Raw genomic sequence first — 12894 nt, 5'->3', positions numbered from 1 at the left:
TAGCGAGCGTGTATGCATACGCGTTCTCGGTCTTGTAAGAGAACATCAGATCAAGCTGAGGAAGAAGTTGTAGTAGAGGAGAAAGTTGAAGAAGAGATCTTAGTTGAGAAGGAAGAAGAGGTTCTTATTGCAATGGGAGAACCAGAAGCGAATACGAAGGCTTTGATGGATTACTCTCAACCAAAGATAAATGATATTCAGTCTAGAATTGTTCGACCAGCCATCTCGGCTATTACCTTTGAGATCAAGTCAAGCACGATTCAGATGATACAAAACTTAGTTCAGTTTGGGGGTTCTCCGACAGTAGACCCCAACATGCATATCAGAGATTTCGTCAAGATCTCCGACACTTTCAAGTTCAATAAAGTTTCTGAAGATGCTATTAAGTTGAGGCTTTTCCCATTCTCTCTGCTGGATAAAGCAAAATATTGGTTACATTCTCTACCACCAGGGTCTATCACCAAATGGAAGGATCTTGCTAAAAAATTCTTAACTGAATTCTTTCCTATGGTGAAGACTGCTGTAATCAGAAACACACTTACTCAATTTGCTCATCAATCTAGAGAATCTTTATGTGAGGCTTGGGATCGTTATAAGGAGATGCTTAGGAAGTGTCCTCACCATGGGATGCCTGACTGGATGATCATTAACTGTTTCTATAATGGTTTGGGTGCTACTTCTAGACCCATGATTGTTGCAGCATCAGGAGGAGCATTGTGGGCTAAAAGCTATGATGAAGCTTATGAATTGATTGAATTGATGGCTGCAAATGAATACCAGAATCCTACTCAAAGACTATCTCAGGGAAAGGTAGCAGGAATTTTGGAGTTATATACAACTATTATTATAGCAGTTCAGCTTAAGGCTTTGACGATGAAGGTAGATTCTTTGGCCAATTATGGAGTTAATCAGATCACTAGTGTCTATGAGATTTATGCTGGTACCCATGAGACGGAGCAGTGTGTTATTTCTAGTGAATCAGCTCAGCAACTACTGCTATAGCTGCTCAGCTTAAGGCTTTGACAATGAACGTAGATTTTTTGGCCAATTATGGAGTTAATCAGATCACTAGTGTCTGTGAGCTTTGTGTTGGTGCCCAATAGACGGAGCAGTGTGTTATTTCTAGTGAATCAGCTCAGTTCCTCAGTAATTTTTAGAGGTCGTAGCAACCTGTGCCAGCCACCTATCATCCCAATAACCGCAATCATCCTAACTTTAGATGAAGCAATACTCAAAATGTGGTTCAACAGCCTTATCAGCAGTTTCTAGTAAAGCAGTACAAACCTCCTGGTTTTCAGCAACCGCAATATGCACCAAGGCAACAATTCCAGCTGCAACAGTCTAATGAAAAATTTGAATTAGAGGAGTTGAGGCTCAAGTGCAAGAGCCAAGCGGTTTCTATCAAGACCTTGGAAAATCAAATTAGATAAATTGCCAATGCCTTGCTAAATTTTCAACCTGGTACACTCCTTAGTGACACTGAAGTTCTAGGAAAGAGGGAAGTTAAGGAGCAGGTAAAGGCAATTACATTGAGGTCTGGGAAGGTTGCAAATCCCGAACACTCTCAAGTTTTGGATGAAGAAGTTGTAGCTGAAGAAGAGGTGCTGAAGAAGAAGTGCAGAAGGAAGCTGAAGTGGAACCAAGGAAGACTACTATTGAACACACTCCTCTTGAGGGTAATACAGGGGAGAAACAGATATATCCTCCACCTCCCTTTCATAAGAGGCTGCAGAAGAAAAAGTTGGATAAGTAATTTGAGAAGTTTCTAGAGGTGTTCAAGAAACTTCATATCAACATACCTTTCGCTGAAGCTCTTGAACAAATGCCTAGTTATAAGAAGTTTATGAAAGGTATACTTTCTCGGAAAGTGAAGCTTGATGACTTAGAGACCGTTGCTCTCACTGAGAAATGCAGTGTTGTGCTGCAACAGAAGTTGTCTTTGAAGCTTAAAGATCCTAGAAGCTTCACTATTCCTTGCACCATTGGAAATGTGTCATTTGACAAATGCTTATGTGACTTGGGAGCCAGCATCATTCTGATGCCTTAGGCAATCTTTAAGAAATTGGACTTACCGGATCCAAAGTCGACTTATATGACCTTGTAGTTGGCCGACCGTTCTATTACATATCCACGAGGCATTATGGAGGATATCTTGGTCAAGGTGGATAAACTCATCTTTCCTGCTGATTTTGTAATTCTTGATTTCGAGGAGGATAAGAAGATTCCCATCATCTTGGGAAGACCTTTCTTGGCTACTGGCCAAACCTTGATAGATGTGTAGAAGGGTGAGCTCACCATGCGAGTGCTGGATCAGGAAGTGACTTTTAATGTATTCAATGCCATGAAAATCTCTACGGAAAATGAGGAGTGTTTAAAGGTGGAGTTGGTCGATTCTGGGGTTACTTCAGAACTTGATCAATTGCTAAAGTCTGATTCCTTAGAAAAGGCCTTTTTTGGGAATTCAGATAGTGAAGATAATGAAGGAGATAAGCAGTTGCAATATTTGAATGCTTCTCCCTGAAAGCAGAAGATGGATTTGCCTTTTGAATATCTTGGAATGGAGGAGCTAAACAAATATCCAAAGCGCCTCAAGCCATCTATTGAGGAAACCCCTACACTAGAGCTTAAACCATTTACTGAACACTTAGGTATGTTTTTTTAGGTGATGTATCTATTACGTTTGACCTTTCAGGTAGTGATGAAGAAAAACTCTTAAGGATTATGAGAGAGTTCAAATTGGCAATTGGATGGACTATAGCAGTTATTAAGGGAATAAGCCATTCTTATTGCATGCATAAAATTCTGCTAGAGGAAGGTAGCAAGCCCACTGTTGAGCAACAGAGAAGGCTCAATCCAATCATGTAAGAAGTTGTGAAGAAGGAAATTCTTAAGTGGCTAGATGCAGGGATCATCTATCCCTTTTCTGACAGTTCTTGGGTGAGTCCAGTTCAGTGTGTGTCGAAGAAATGAGGTATCACGGTTGTAGCTAATGAGAAGAATGAGCTCATTCCTACTCGAACAGTCACGGGGTGGAGAGTTTGCATGAACTATAGAAAGTTGAAGAAGGCCACAAGAAAGGATCACTTCCCTCTGTCTTTTATTAATCAAATGCTTAACAGGTTGGCTGAGCATGAGTATTACTGTCTTCTGGATGGCTATTCGGGCTATAATCAGATTTGCATTGCTCCAGAAGATCAGTAAAAGACTACTTTCACTTGTCCATTTGGTACTTTTGCCTTTAGAAGAATTTCTTTTGGTTTGTTTGGAGCACCTGCCACATTTCAGAGATGCATGATGGCGATCTTCTCTGACATGATTCGTCAGAATGTTGAGGTGTCCATGGATAATTTCTCTATTTTTGGTGATTCTTTTGATGAGTGCTTGCAGAATCTTAGTGTAGTTCTTAAAAGGTGTATTGAGACCAATCTGGTTCTCAACTGGGAGAAATGTCACTTTATGGTGTGACAGGGCATTATTCTTGGTCACAAGGTCTCTAGTAAGGGTCTTGAGGTGGACAAAGCCAAAGTGGGGGTCATTGAAAATCTTCCTCCACCAATTTCTTTCATAGGAGTTCGCAGCTTTCTTGGTCGTGCAGGTTTCTATAGGCGGTTCATCAAGGACTTCTCTAAAATTTCTAAACCTTTGTGCAATCTTCTGGAGAAGGATGTCCCGTTCAAGTTTGATAATGAATGCCTAGTTGTTTTTGAGTTCTTGAAGAAAAGTTTGATCACGACACCTGTCATAACTGCACCTGATTGGAATGAACCTTTTGAGATGATGTACGATGCAAGTGACTATGCAGTTGGAGCAGTTCTTGGGTAGAGAAAGAACAACATATTTTATGTGGTCTACTATACTAGTAAGACCGTCAATGGTGCTCAACTGAATTATACTACTACAGAGAAATAACTTTTGGCCATTGTCTACGGTTTTGAGAAGTTTCGATCTCATTTACTTGGGACGAAGGTGATAGTTTTCACTGATCACGCTGTGATTCGATATCTCGTCTCGAAGAAGGACTCAAAACCTAGATTGATTAGATGGGTTCTTTTGCTTCAGGAATTTGAATTAGAGATCAAGGACAGAAAAGGTACTGAGAATCAAGTCGCTAATCATCTATCTCGTTTGGAAGATCCAAGTGCAACTTCACAAGATAAGACATTGATAAATGAGTCTTTTCCCGATGAGCAGCTGTTTGGGGTGCAAGAAGAAGAACCGTGGTTTGCTGACATTATGAACTACCTTGTGAGTAATATCATGCCTCCAGACTTGTCGTACGCTCAAAGAAAGAAGTTTCTTCATGAGGTGCAGTGGTACATGTGGGATGAAAAATATCTTTTTAGGCAAGGAGCTGACCAAATCATCAGGATATGTATTTCGTATAGTGAAACGAGGGGGGGGATCTTGCGAGACTATCATTCGATTGTTTATGGAGGCCACTATGGTGGAGAGAATACAGCATCTCGTGTCCTTCAAGCGGGATTCTTCTGATCTACATTGTTTAAGGATGCGAATTACTTTATTTTGAAGTGTGATCGATGCCAGCGTGTGGCTGATATGTCCAAGAGGGATGAGATGCCTCTTAATGTGCTTCTCGAGGTTGAGATTTTCGATGTTTGGGGAATCGACTTCATGGGGCCGTTTATCTCATCTTGCAATAATCAATATATCTTGTTGGCGATCGATTATGTGTCGAAATGGGTTGAAGTCAAGGCTTTACCGATAAATGATGTGAAAGTAGTGCTTAATTTTCTTCATAAGCAGATATTTACACGATTTGGGACTCCAAGAGTCCTAATCAGTGATGAGGAATCACATTTTTGCAATCGCAAGTTCACTGTCATGATGCAAAGGTATAATGTAAATCATTGCATTGCTACAGCCTACCATCCTCAGAGTAATGGGCAAGCTGAGGTGTCTAACAGAGAGATCAAGCGTATTTTAGAGAAGGTAGTGTGTCCATCAAGGAAGGATTGGTCTTTGAAGCTTGATGAAGTTGTTTAGGTATATATAATAACATACAAGACTCTGTTAGGAATGTCGCCATTTCAGTTGGTTTATAGTAAGGGGTGTCATTTACCTGTGGAGCTCGAGCATAAAGCGTATTGGGCTTTGAAGAAGTTGAACCTTGATTTGGATACAGCTGGTAAGAAAAGAATGCTTCGATTGAATGAACTCGATGACTTTCGTCTTCAAGCGTATGAAAACAACAAAATGTACAAGGAGAAAGTTAAGAGGTGGCACGATAGGGGTCTTGTGCTCAAGTCATTTGTGTCGGGATAACAAATTCTGTTATTTAACTCTCGTCTCCGTCTTTTTCCTAGAAAATTGAAGTCGAGATGGTCTGGGCCTTTCATAATCAAAACTGTGTTTTCCGCAAGGAGATGTGGAGATTTTTTAGAATGATCCAGGCCAAGCGTTCAAAGTAAATGGTCAAAGGTTGAAGCATTACTATGGGGATACGGCAAACCGTGAGGTAGTTAGTGTCGTTCTATTGTCTACTTGATCTCAAGATTCTACGTCAAGCTAACGACGTAAACCAAGCGCTTCTTGGGAGGCAACTCAAGTTTGTTGTACATTAGTAGATAGAGGAAAAAGAAAGAAAGGAGAAAAACACAAAAAAAATCAAAAAATCATAAAAATTCAGTGCCAACTACAGTAGCACGGCGTTCCCGCGCTGAGAAGCGGGGTGCCCGCGCTGAAAAGTCAGTAGCACGGCATGCCCGCGCTGGCATTCGGGGTGACCCTGCTGGTTTTCCAAAAGCACGTCGCGCCCGCGCTGCCAGCCGTGGTGGCCGCGCTGGGTCACTGTTTGTGAAAAAATATAAGGTAGCTTAAAGAGAAAATCGGGGACTTTAATACAAAATCAATTCCTACCCGAATTTTACTCACCCATATCCCAAATTTCCCTCTCTAAATCAAACCCATTATTCCCAATATTCCCATAATCAATTCCCACTACTTTTTCATAACCAATTCTATTCCTAAACTCCCATATATACATACACTTATACATAAACTTCTCCATCACTTCTCAAACTGTCAATGTGACGCCCTCCAAACTCGGGGTCTAGATTTGGGGGTCACTAGCCAATAGTTTATAATAACATAATCACAGCGGAATAATATAATAAATATGACCCCTTACATGCACTGGATCGATCACAGGTTATAGTATGAAACAGGCACTAATACAAACCAACTGTTATTACAAACTGTAAGTCTAATTAGTTTTACAGATTATTCAAATTTTATTACAAACCTCTAGACTTATTCAAGCGTCCCAAAACAGTCTACCTGGAAAACACACCCAACTATCTATAAGCACTCGACTTCTGATCAAACCTGGAACTCAAGCCTGCTCTGGCTTAGCTGAAAGATTAAATTGATAAACAAGTATGAGCGAAATAAATGCTCAACAAGCAGTATATAATGTGCTCGAAATGATAAACCACATTTTGATAATAATTGAACAACAGGATAAAATCAGTAATATTTAATCAATAATAAAAGCTTCACAAGCTATCAGCAATAAACGAAAATTTTTAGATTGGAATCTAACTCCGACGGACGTACTATCACATTTTGATCAGCCCGTGTGATAGCACAAGGTCATAATTCATAGAAACATGTCCCCAAAACCCGAGTACTCAAATAAAAAGGCAATATATCTGCCTGTGGCACAAATTATGTCATAATATTTCATATAACACATGGAAATAGCCCTTCGCTGGACCGTCTGTCCCGGTCACTTACGCATTCATCCAATCCATAAAACATTTTGATCAAAGGGGCCGAATCAAAGGACATCCTTATCTGTATAACTCCCTATTTCTTATGGTCCAGAGCTATCTCAACAATCGATGGTGAAATAACTAGAACAATTAGTTATTCGCTAATCTCAATTCAACGTTCTACTGTATAGAGTGATCTATAGCGAAATATAAACGTTTAACTATTCTGAACTTAGAATAGTATGGAAATTGAAAGAATAAAGTTCAGAGTCAATATCACTTGAATGATAAGTAAAGATATAGATATTTGCATAATATGATTCGAATTAAACGTCACTTGAACGATAAGTGAAGTTAGGGGTACTTGTCTGGTGTGCTCAATAACTTTTCACTAGAACCCTGGCTTATAACTGCTGGCTATCAACTCCGTCTAACACTCGACCACATTCCTTGCTACTCGATTCTACAAACAAAAAGACTATCTTAATTGACAGAACCAAACTCAATCGACGCAACTATATGTCTTGACATCTACCCGATCGTTATAACTAAGCATGGCATTTTAAAACTGTAAGCGGATAGCATGCATATCACATAGCACGTAATCATGGTATTCGTATAACACGTAATCACATATTTCATGTAACACATAAGTCAGATCGTTAAAAGATGTATCTCAGTGCGTTCAGAATAAAAATCAGGTCAATAATAATATTTACCGATCAAATACCGACTCAAACTGATACACAAATCAAATGTCATTGCAACACAAAAGAAATTAGGACTTAAAGGTATTTTTATTGGAAGCGTAATGTTTTTCTGAGTATATATGCTTTCGTTTCGTATTAAACGGACGAACGGTTTAATTATTATGAATAAAATAAGAAATAAATAGAATTAAATCAATTAATAATAATATTAATTGATTTTTAAATACCAAAATATAATTTTTAAAAGCTTAAAAATAATTTTTAGGAATTATTTGAATTAATTATAAATAATTTACATTTATTTAACTATTTATAAATAAAATTAATTGATTAAATGAATTAATCAATCAATTAAACTCATAAATAATTAACCAAAATAAATTATAAATAATTAAATCAAATTATATTTTTGAAAATAATAAAAGAAAATGATTTTAGGAATATAAAATAATTAAGAAAATAATAGTCTGGGATCCACTAACCTAACGCTCGCTACATGGGTATTATTGTATAAGTCTTTTGTGGACCTCACTCATTGCATGGTCAAATAAGCATATTTGTGTTGTTTTTGTGTTGTGAATAAAAGCATGAATCCATGTAAAACTTCGATATAAGCATTTAAGTGTTATAAGTTATTTTTAGTTTAGCTTTTATTCAATTTATAACCTTGTGATTGTCTTGATAAGTAGTGAGTCATGATTATTGATCTAGTAACAATGGTATATCTGTAAGTATTTGCACACACGCACGTTTCTATCTTGTAAGTTAATTTGTGGGACTTGATTTATCTTTATGCAAATAGCTGCATTTATTGAGATGTTGCTTATTGATTGGTTTAGTTATTCTATGGGGATCGTTACATTAATATTGTTTGCATTCATGCATTTCTTTTCTTATTCTTTGAGTCTGTTTATGCTTGGGGACAAGCATCGATTCAAGTTTGGGGTATGTTGAGTTGCATTTATATCACTTTATAACGCTCCGTAAAGCTTTGAATTGGTGTTTTGTACTCGAGTTGTTGGTGTTTTTAACGTGTTTTGTAGTGTTTTTGCATTCAAGGCATTTAACAGGAATGCAAGTGAATTGGCATTATTTTGATGCTAATATGGTGTTAGGATGATGTCTAGAATAAAAGCTCGTGAAAAGACCAACTCAAATCAGCGAGAAAAGAAGGAAGTGAAAATTTTTCCAGAGAGTCAGCGCGCCCGAGCCAGGATGGCAGTAGTACAGCGCGCCCGCACTAGTCAAGCACGCGGCCGCGCCGGGTCGGGATTTCATAATCCTGATTCTCTTATGATTTTGATCTAGAAGACTTCTACTCTGCATGGGCTGCTATATAAACATAACTTAAGGTTTTTCATAACAAGACATACCAGATCTTAAGGAGAATGCGTAAGAAGACCGTAGAGCACAATTCAACTAAGGCGAAGAGGATCTAATTTATTCTTGTGATTCTTTATTTTAAGTTGTAACTTTAGATGTTGTTTTCTTGCTTGTGAACCTATACTCTTGTTTCGTACTTGGTTTATTATATATTCAGTATAAAGACTACGTTTATTATACCATGCTTTCATTGGAACCCACGTTGATGATGAGTCCGATTATGGGCTAATCGTTATCGTGGGGTTCTAACGGATTTATTTATGGATTTCTTTAGTAAATTTGTTTTGATGCCTTAGTGTGTGGTGATTGTATGATAACCTAGTATTGGTTGTGCTTATGAGCATCGCGAACTTATAAGATAGCATGTTAATCTTTAATGAAGCGAAAGTGAATTTAAGGGTTTAGAACTTGCCATGCTAGCATAGGATCATGTATTTGATATGCATGATTCGTAGGTAATTTTAACCATCTTACTTGCCCTATGTAATCACGATAGATAACTTGTGCATTAAACCTTTATGTTGTCAAATTCTATAAACATATAGGGTCTCAATATAATTGGTGTCTATTCAGCTTCTATCTCTTTTGTGGATGTCTGGTAGTATGGTATTCGTGCAACGAAAGTTGGCGTTTATCAGTTTCGTGTTATCTGATTAGAGTCATCACCATTGCATGCTAAGGTTAAAATGAAAAGGCTATTGAATGAAGTATTTAATGAAGTTAGAATCCCATGTTTGTGTCATATAGTATTTAACTCTCTTTATTTTCTTAGTCAATGTTCTTTTGTATAATCTCTTAGTAAATCTTAGTTATAACAACCTCAATTTGTTATTCGTCTTAGCATTTAATAATAGCCATACCATTGTTGTATAAATACATTGATTGAAATTAACCTAAACCAGTACCTATGGGAATGAACTAGAATTAATTCTATATTACTTGCGATCGTGTATACTTGCGTAAATATTAGCGCGTGTTCTAGCCCTAAAAAACACCCATTTTGTTCCAATGATACTTCTGTTCTTTGGTGCAGGAACCAATTTCCAAACTTTGTTTCTCTCAAACTGATTTAACTCTTCCTGCATAGCAGATATCCAATTAGGATCAAGAAGATCTTCTTCCGTTTTCTTTGGCTCAACTTGTGATGGAAAACATGCATGAAAGCATTCATTTGCAGTTGCACTTCTAGTTTTCACTCTAGTAATTGGATCTCCAATAATTGCTTCTCTAGTGTGACTTTTATCCCACTTCCTTGTGTGAGTTTGTTGACTTGTGTTTTCTACATCTTCTTCATTATTGTCATGACTACCAGAATATTAGATATATTTGTGATATCATGTCTAATATGTTTCATGTTTAGTTTTCAGATCTTAACAAACAGGAAACTCTAACCATCTTGCTTCTTTTTGCAGGAAGAATAAGAATATAAACTCTTTAACTCATTAGTCAGGAGTTAAGAGTCAGTCTGTTAGGTTTAAGCCACAAAATCCTTGTTTTCATTGTGGTAGTTTATGGCATTCCATTTATACTTGTAAGGAATATCATAGTTTGTACTATGATTATTATCAAATAAAACCTTCTTTAAAGAAAGTTACTTTAATTCCTTCTAGTGCAAAGTCTGATGCAAAGTCTGATATAAGTTCTGATAAACAGCATGTTAGCATAAACTGTGATATTAAATCCCTGCAAATGTTAACAAACTTAAAAAGGCCAAAGGATCCAAGCACGTCTGGTCCTTAAAACTAACCATTAGTGATCTTTATGATTGCAGGGCAACAGGAAAAACATCCTAGTACTGGATAGTGGATGTTCAGGACATATGACTGGAAATAAAGCCCTGCTCTCAGACTTTATGGAGAAAGCTGGCCCAGGAGTTGCTTATGGAGATGGCAACATGGGAAAAACTCTGGGATATGGCAATATTAATCTTGGGAATGTCATCATTGAATCAGTAGCTCATGTCTCAGGACTTAAACACAATCTGTTGAGTGTGAGTCAAATCTGTGATAGAGGTTATCACGTGGATTTCTTTGAAGAACACTGTAAAGTTGTAAGCAATTCTACAGGAAAAGTGGTTCTGAAAGGTTATAGGCATGGTAACATTTATGAAATCAGACTTTCAACAAGTTCTAATGGTTCTGCGATCTGTCTGTTTAGTAGAGCATCACTTGAAGAAAGCTGGAATTGGCATAAAAGACTCTCTCATTTAAACTTCAACAACATAAATGAGCTTGTAAAGAAAGATCTTGTGAGAGGACTGCCAAAATCAGTATTTTCTCATGATGGCCTTTGTGATTCATGTCAAAAGGCAAAACAAAGAAAATCTTCTTTCAAGAGCAAAACTAGGTCATCAATTCTTGAGCCTTATCACCTACTGCATGTTGATCTATTTGGTCCAGTCAATGTCATGTCTATTGCAAAGAAAAAATATGCTATGGTTATAGTTGATGAGTTCATAAGGTACACTTGGGTGTATTTCTTGCACAAGAAGAATATAATTGCATCTACTCTAACTGATCATGTCAGACAGCTGGATAAGTTGGTCAAAAATTATGTCAAAATTATTAGAAGTGATAATGGCATTGAGTTTAAGAATTCAATCATGGAAGAGTTCTGTAAAGAACATGGAATCAAACAGGAATTTTCTGCACCTGGAACTCCACAGCAAAATGGAGTTGTAGAAAGAAAGAACATGACTCTCATTGAAGCTGCATGAACTATGCTTGATGAAGAAAAGCTGCCAACCTACTTTTGGGCTGAAGCTGTGCAGACTGCTTGTTTTAAACAGAATGCTTCACTCATAAACAAGCAAGGAAAAACACCATATGAGATAATGAAGAAAAAGAAGCCAAATCTGAAATACTTTCATGTATTTGGATGTAAGTGTTTTGTTCTTAAGACTCATCCTGAACAGCTGTCAAAATTTGATCTAAAAGCTGATGAAGGAATTTTTGTTGGATATCCACTTTCCAAAAAAGCCTTCAGAGTCTACAATTTAAGAACAAGGGTTGTCATGGAATCTATCAATGTATCTTTTGATGATAAGAAGCTTACTAGACTTGAGGATTTCAATGATCATAATCAGCTGAGATTTGAAAATGAAGACTTAAATTCTAATTCTACAAATTCTGATGACTTGAAATCTGATCCTGTAAGTTCTGACGGGTTAAGTTCTGATGTCATTGAAACTGTGGTAACAACTCCAAAGGAAAATGCACCTGTCCAGGGGGAGCAAGCTGAAGATCCTACCATATTTCAAGACTCTCAAGAAGCATCAGAACCTGTCACAAGCACTTCAAGTTCTGATGAGCTAAATTCTGATAATTCTGGAAACTCTGATACTTTAAATCCTGAAGGATCCAAGTCAAATTTTGAAGTCTCAGAGAGTATAACTATAGGGGGAGCATCAGAAAATGCTGATGGAGACAGCATGGATCATGGGGGAGGATCCAGTTCTAGAATTTAACTTCAATCTGCAAAGAAGTGGACCAAATCACATACACCTAACTTAATAATTGGAGATCCTGAAGCAGGTGTCAGAACTAGAACTGCAAAATCAAATGAATGTCTTTATCATTCTTTTCTATCTCAGACTGAACCAAAGAAAGTGGAAGAAGCTCTTCAAGATGTTGATTGGGTGTAAGAAATGCAGGAAGAGTTAAATGAATTTGAAAGAAATAAAGTCTGGACACTAGTGCCAAGACCAAAGAATAGATCAGTAGTTGGCACAAAATGGGTGTTCAGAAAAAAAACTGACAGTAATGGCATAATTACAAGAAACAAAGCAAGACTGGTTGCTAAAGGCTACTCTCAATAGGAGGGTATTGATTATGATGAAACATTTAAACCATTTTCTATATTAGAAGCCATAAGAATCTTTTTGGCTTATGCTGCTCACAAAAAGTTTAAAGTCTTTCAAATGGATGTAAAAAGTGCTTTTCTCAATGGAGAATTGGAAGAAGAGGTCTATGTTGAACAATTTACATGCTTTGTAGATTCAAAATTTCCAAATCATGTCTACAGGCTTGACAAAGCACTTTATGGCCTTAAGCAAGCTCCTAGAGCAT

General features: G+C 37.3%; 1 non-coding gene across 1 annotated transcript; it reads right to left on the bottom strand.

The window, feature by feature from the left end:
- Positions 1-522: 522 nt before the first annotated feature.
- LOC141688671 (small nucleolar RNA R71) lies at positions 523-629 on the bottom strand. The gene has a single exon (XR_012562104.1). It is a non-coding gene; the product is annotated as a small nucleolar RNA R71 (small nucleolar RNA).
- Positions 630-12894: the final 12265 nt, after the last annotated feature.

Source organism: Apium graveolens, chromosome 9 (assembly GCF_009905375.1).
Source record: "Apium graveolens cultivar Ventura chromosome 9, ASM990537v1, whole genome shotgun sequence".
In the NCBI taxonomy this organism is placed as follows: Eukaryota; Viridiplantae; Streptophyta; class Magnoliopsida; order Apiales; family Apiaceae; genus Apium; species Apium graveolens.
Note: the sequence above shows the minus strand (reverse complement) of the source record. Positions and strands in the feature narration are given on the sequence as shown.